Source organism: Accipiter gentilis, unplaced genomic scaffold (assembly GCF_929443795.1).
Source record: "Accipiter gentilis unplaced genomic scaffold, bAccGen1.1, whole genome shotgun sequence".
NCBI classification, from domain to species: domain Eukaryota; kingdom Metazoa; phylum Chordata; class Aves; order Accipitriformes; family Accipitridae; genus Astur; species Astur gentilis.
This window is the reverse complement of record NW_026060817.1, coordinates 448,699-454,901: the sequence shown is the minus strand read 5'-3', so window position 1 is coordinate 454,901 and position 6,203 is coordinate 448,699.

The following is a 6,203-nucleotide window of genomic DNA, read 5'->3' as shown; positions in this document are numbered from 1 at the left end:
AGCCATGTGATGTTCCTCCTCTGGGCAAGCTCGGGTCCCAGATCCTGTTGTGCCTGTGAATAGGCTGCAGGGGGACGGTGAAGACCAGCAACAGCTTTCAGGGCTGCCACCTTCCGTGTGGGACAAGGAGCCAGACGTGTGCCTTTTCGGAATCAGTCTCTGCCGAGGAGGAGAGCCATGAGATGTTCCTCCTCTGGGCAAGCCCGGGTCCCAGATCCTGTTGTACCTGTGAATAGGCTGCAGGGGGACGGTGAAGACCAGCAACAGCTTTCCGGCCTGCCACCTTCCATTTGGGACAAGGAGCCGGACGTATACTGTTTCGGAATCAGGCTCTGCCGAGGAAGAGAGCCATGAGATCTTCCTCTTATGGGCTTGCCCGGGTCCTGAATCCTGTTGTGCCTGTGAATAGGCTGCAGGGGGACGGTGAAGACCAGCAACAGCTTTCAGGGCTGCCACCTTCCGTGTGGGACAAGGAGCCGGACGTGTGCCTTTTCGGAATCAGGCTCTACCAAGGACGAGAGCCATGAGATGTTCCTCCTCTGGGCAAGCCCGGGTCCCAGATCCTGTTGTGCCTGTGAATAGGCTGCAGGGGGATGGTGAAGACCAGCAACAGCTTTCCGGCCTGCCACCTTCCGTGTGGGATAAGGAGCCGGACATGTGCCTTTCCGGAATCAGGCTCTGCCGAGGACGAGAGCCATGTGATGTTCCTCCTCTGGGCAATCCCGGGTCCCAGATCCTGTTGTGCCTGTGAATAGGCTGCAGGGGCACGGTGAAGACCAGCAACAGCTTTCAGGGCTGCCACCTTCCGTGTGGGACAAGGAACCGGACGTGTGCCTTTCCGGAATCAGGCTCTGCCGAGGAGGAGAGCCATGAGATGTTCCTCCTCTGGGCAAGCCCGGGTCCCAGGTCCTGTTGTACCTGTGAATAGGCTGCAGGGGGACGGTGAAGACCAGCAACAGCTTTCCGGCCTGCCACCTTCCGTTTGGGACAAGGAGCCAGACGTGTGCCTTTCCGGAATCAGGCTCTGCCGAGGAGGAGAGCCATGAGATGTTCCTCCTCTGGGCAAGCCCGCGTCGTGAATCCTGTTGTGCCTGTGAATAGGCTGCAGGGGGACGGTGAAGACCAGAAACAGCTTTCCGGCCTGCCACCTTCCGTTTGGGACAAGGAGCCGGACGTGTGCCTTTCTGGAATCAGGCTCTGCCGAGGAGGAGAGCCATGAGATGTTCCTCCTCTGGGCATGCCCGGGTCCTGAATCCTGTTGTGCCTGTGAATAGGCTGCAGGGGGACGGTGAAGACCAGCAACAGCTTTCAGGGCTGCCACCTTCCGTGTGGGACAAGGAGCCGGACGTGTGCCTTTCCGGAATCATGCTCTGCTGAGGACGAGAGCCATGAGATGTTCCTCCTCTGGGCAAGCCCGCGTCGTGAATCCTGTTGTGCCTGTGAATTGGCTGCAGGGGGACGGTGAAGACCAGCAACAGCTTTCAGGGCTGCCACCTTCCGTGTGGGACAAGGAGCCGGACGTGTGCCTTTTCGGAAAGCGGCTCTGCCGAGGACGAGAGCCATGAGATCTTCCTCCTCGGGGCAAGCCCGGGTCCCAGATCCTGTTGTACCTGTGAATAGGCTGCAGGGGGACGGTGAAGACCAGCAACAGCTTTCCGGCCTGCCACCTTCCGTGTGGGACAAGGAGCCGGACGTGTACCGTTTCGGAATCAGGATCTGCCGAGGAAGAGAGCCATGAGATTTTCCTCCTATGGGCAAGCCCGCGTCGTGAATGCTGTTGTGCCTGTGAATAGGCTGCAGGGGGACGGTGAAGACCAGCAACAGCTTTCAGGTCTGCCACCTTCCGTGTGGGACAAGGAGCCGTACGTGTGCCTTTCCGCAATCTGGCTCTGCTGAGGACGAGATCCATGTGATGTTCCTCCTCTGGGCAAGCCCGGGTCCCAGATCCTGTTGTACCTGTGAATAGGCTGCAGGGGGACGGTGAAGACCAGCAGCAGCTTTCAGGGCTGCCACCTTCTGTGTGGGACAAAGAGCCGGACGTGTGCCTTTCCGGAATCAGGCTCTGCCGAGGAGGAGACCCATGAGATGTTCCTCCACTGGGCATGCCCGGGTCCTGAATCCTGTTGTGCCTGTGAATTGGCTGCAGGGGGACGGTGAAGTCCAGCAACAGATTTCAGGGCTGCCCCCTTCCGTGTGGGACAAGGAGTCGGACGTGTGCCTTTCCGGAATCAGGCTCTGCCGAGGAGGAGAGCCATGAGATGTTCCTCCAATGGGCAAGCCCGTGTCGTGAATCCTGTTGTGCCTGTGAATTGGCTGCAGGGGGACGGTGAAGACCAGCAACAGCTTTCAGGGCTGCCACCTTCCGTGTGGGACAAGGAGCCGGACGTGTGCCTTGACCGAATCAGGCTCTGCCGAGGACGAGAGCCATGAGATCTTCCTCCTCGGGGCAAGCCAGCGTCGTGAATCCTGTTGTGCCTGTGAATTGGCTGCAGGGGGACGATGAAGACCAGCAACAGCTTTCAGGGCTGCCACCTTCCGTATGGGACAAGAAGCCGGACATGTGCCTTTTCGGAATCAGACTCTGCTGAGGACGAGAGCCATGAGATTTTCCTCCTATGGGCAAGCCCGCGTCGTGAATGCTGTTGTGCCTGTGAATAGGCTGCAGGGGGACGGTGAAGACCAGCAACAGCTTTCACGGCTGCCACCTTCCGTGTGGGACAAGGAGCCGGACGTGTGCCTTTTCGGAATCAGACTCTGCCGAGGAGGAGAGCCATGAGATGTTCCTCCTCTGGGCAAGCCCGCGTCCCAGATCCTGTTGTACCTGTGAATAGGCCACAGGGGGACGATGAAGACCAGAAACATCTTTCCGGCCTGCCACCGTCCGTGTGGGACACGGAGCCGGACGTGTGCCTTTCCAGAAGCAGGCTCTGCCGAGGAGGAGAGCCATGAGATCTTCCTCCTTGGGGCAAGCCCGGGTCCCATATCCTGTTGTACCTGTGAATAGGCTGCAGGGGGACGGTGAAGACCAGCAACAGCTTTCAGGGCTGCCACCATCCGTGTGGGACAAGGAGCCGGACATGTGCCTTTTCAGAAACAGGCCCTGCCGAGGACGAGAGCCATGAGATGTTCCTCCTCTGGGCATGCCCGGGTCCTGAATCCTGTTGTGCCTGTGAATAGGCTGCAGGGGGACGGTGAAGGCCAGCAACAGCTTTCAGGGCTGCCACCTTCCATGTGGGACAAGGAGCCGGACGTGTGCCTTTTCGGAATCAGGCTATGCCGAGGAAGAGAGACATAAGATGTTCCTCCTCTGGGCAAGCCCGCGTCATGAATCCTGTTGTGCCTGTGAATTGGCTGCAGGGGGACGGTGAAGACCAGCAACAGCTTTCAGGGCTGCCACCTTCCGTGTGGGACAAGGAGCCGGACGTGTGCCTTTCCGGAATCAGGCTCTGCCGAGGACGAGAGCCATGAGATCTTCCTCCTCTGGGCATGCCCGGGTCCTGAATCCTGTTGTGCCTGTCAATAGGCTGCAGGGGGACGGTGAAGACCAGCAACAGCTTTCAGGGCTGCCACCTTCCGTGTGGGACAAGGAGCCGGACGTGTGCCTTTTCGGAATCAGACTCTGCCGAGGAGGAGAGCCATGAGATGTTCCTCCTCTGGGCAAGCCCGCGTCCCAGATCCTGTTGTACCTGTGAATAGGATGCAGGGGGACGGTGAAGACCAGCAACAGCTTTCCGGCCTCCCACCTTCCGTGTGGGACAAGGAGCCAGACATGTGCCTTTTCGGAATCAGGCTCTGCCGAGGACGAGAGCCAAGAGATGTTCCTCCTCTGGGCAAGCCCGGGTCCCAGATCCTGTTGTACCTGTGAATAGGCCACAGGGGGACGGTGAAGACCAGAAACATCTTTCCGGCCTGCCACCTTCCGTGTGGGACACGGAGCCGGACGTGTGCCTTTCCAGAAGCAGGCTCTGCCGAGGAGGAGAGCCATGAGATCTTCCTCCTCGGGGCAAGCCCGGGTCCCAGATCCTGTTGTACCTGTGAATAGGCTGCAGGGGGACGGTGAAGACCAGCAACAGCTTTCAGGGCTGCCACCATCCGCGTGGGACAAGGAGCCGGACATGTGCCTTTTCAGAAACAGGCCCTGCCGAGGACGAGAGCCATGAGATGTTCCTCCTCTGGGCATGCCCGGGTCCTGAATCCTGTTGTGCCTGTGAATAGGCTGCAGGGGGACGGTGAAGACCAGCAACAGCTTTCAGGGCTACCACCTTCCGTGTGGGACAAGGAGCCGGACATGTGCCTTTCCGGAATCAGGCTCTGCCGAGGACGAGAGCCATGTGATGTTCCTCCTCTGGGCAAGCTCGGGTCCCAGATCCTGTTGTGCCTGTGAATAGGCTGCAGGGGGACGGTGAAGACCAGCAACAGCTTTCAGGGCTGCCACCTTCCGTGTGGGACAAGGAGCCAGACGTGTGCCTTTTCGGAATCAGTCTCTGCCGAGGAGGAGAGCCATGAGATGTTCCTCCTCTGGGCAAGCCCGGGTCCCAGATCCTGTTGTACCTGTGAATAGGCTGCAGGGGGACGGTGAAGACCAGCAACAGCTTTCCGGCCTGCCACCTTCCATTTGGGACAAGGAGCCGGACGTATACTGTTTCGGAATCAGGCTCTGCCGAGGAAGAGAGCCATGAGATCTTCCTCTTATGGGCTTGCCCGGGTCCTGAATCCTGTTGTGCCTGTGAATAGGCTGCAGGGGGATGGTGAAGACCAGCAACAGCTTTCAGGGCTGCCACCTTCCGTGTGGGACAAGGAGCCGGACGTGTGCCTTTTCGGAATCAGGCTCTACCAAGGACGAGAGCCATGAGATGTTCCTCCTCTGGGCAAGCCCGGGTCCCAGATCCTGTTGTGCCTGTGAATAGGCTGCAGGGGGATGGTGAACACCAGCAACATCTTTCCGGCCTGCCACCTTCCGTGTGGGATAAGGAGCCGGACGTGTGCCTTTCCGGAATCAGGCTCTGCCGAGGACGAGAGCCATGTGATGTTCCTCCTCTGGGCAATCCCGGGTCCCAGATCCTGTTGTGCCTGTGAATAGGCTGCAGGGGCACGGTGAAGACCAGCAACAGCTTTCAGGGCTGCCACCTTCCGTGTGGGACAAGGAACCGGACGTGTGCCTTTCCGGAATCAGGCTCTGCCGAGGAGGAGAGCCATGAGATGTTCCTCCTCTGGGCAAGCCCGGGTCCCAGGTCCTGTTGTACCTGTGAATAGGCTGCAGGGGGACGGTGAAGACCAGCAACAGCTTTCCGGCCTGCCACCTTCCGTTTGGGACAAGGAGCCAGACGTGTGCCTTTCCGGAATCAGGCTCTGCCGAGGAGGAGAGCCATGAGATGTTCCTCCTCTGGGCAAGCCCGCGTCGTGAATCCTGTTGTGCCTGTGAATAGGCTGCAGGGGGACGGTGAAGACCAGAAACAGCTTTCCGGCCTGCCACCTTCCGTTTGGGACAAGGAGCCGGACGTGTGCCTTTCCGGAATCATGCTCTGCTGAGGACGAGAGCCATGAGATGTTCCTCCTCTGGGCAAGCCCGCGTCGTGAATCCTGTTGTGCCTGTGAATTGGCTGCAGGGGGACGGTGAAGACCAGCAACAGCTTTCAGGGCTGCCACCTTCCGTGTGGGACAAGGAGCCGGACGTGTGCCTTTTCGGAAAGCGGCTCTGCCGAGGACGAGAGCCATGAGATCTTCCTCCTCGGGGCAAGCCCGGGTCCCAGATCCTGTTGTACCTGTGAATAGGCTGCAGGGGGACGGTGAAGACCAGCAACAGCTTTCCGGCCTGCCACCTTCCGTGTGGGACAAGGAGCCGGACGTGTACCGTTTCGGAATCAGGATCTGCCGAGGAAGAGAGCCATGAGATTTTCCTCCTATGGGCAAGCCCGCGTCGTGAATGCTGTTGTGCCTGTGAATAGGCTGCAGGGGGACGGTGAAGACCAGCAACAGCTTTCAGGTCTGCCACCTTCCGTGTGGGACAAGGAGCCGTACGTGTGCCTTTCCGCAATCTGGCTCTGCTGAGGACGAGATCCATGTGATGTTCCTCCTCTGGGCAAGCCCGGGTCCCAGATCCTGTTGTACCTGTGAATAGGCTGCAGGGGGACGGTGAAGACCAGCAGCAGCTTTCAGGGCTGCCACCTTCTGTGTGGGACAAAGAGCCGGACGTGTGCCTTTCC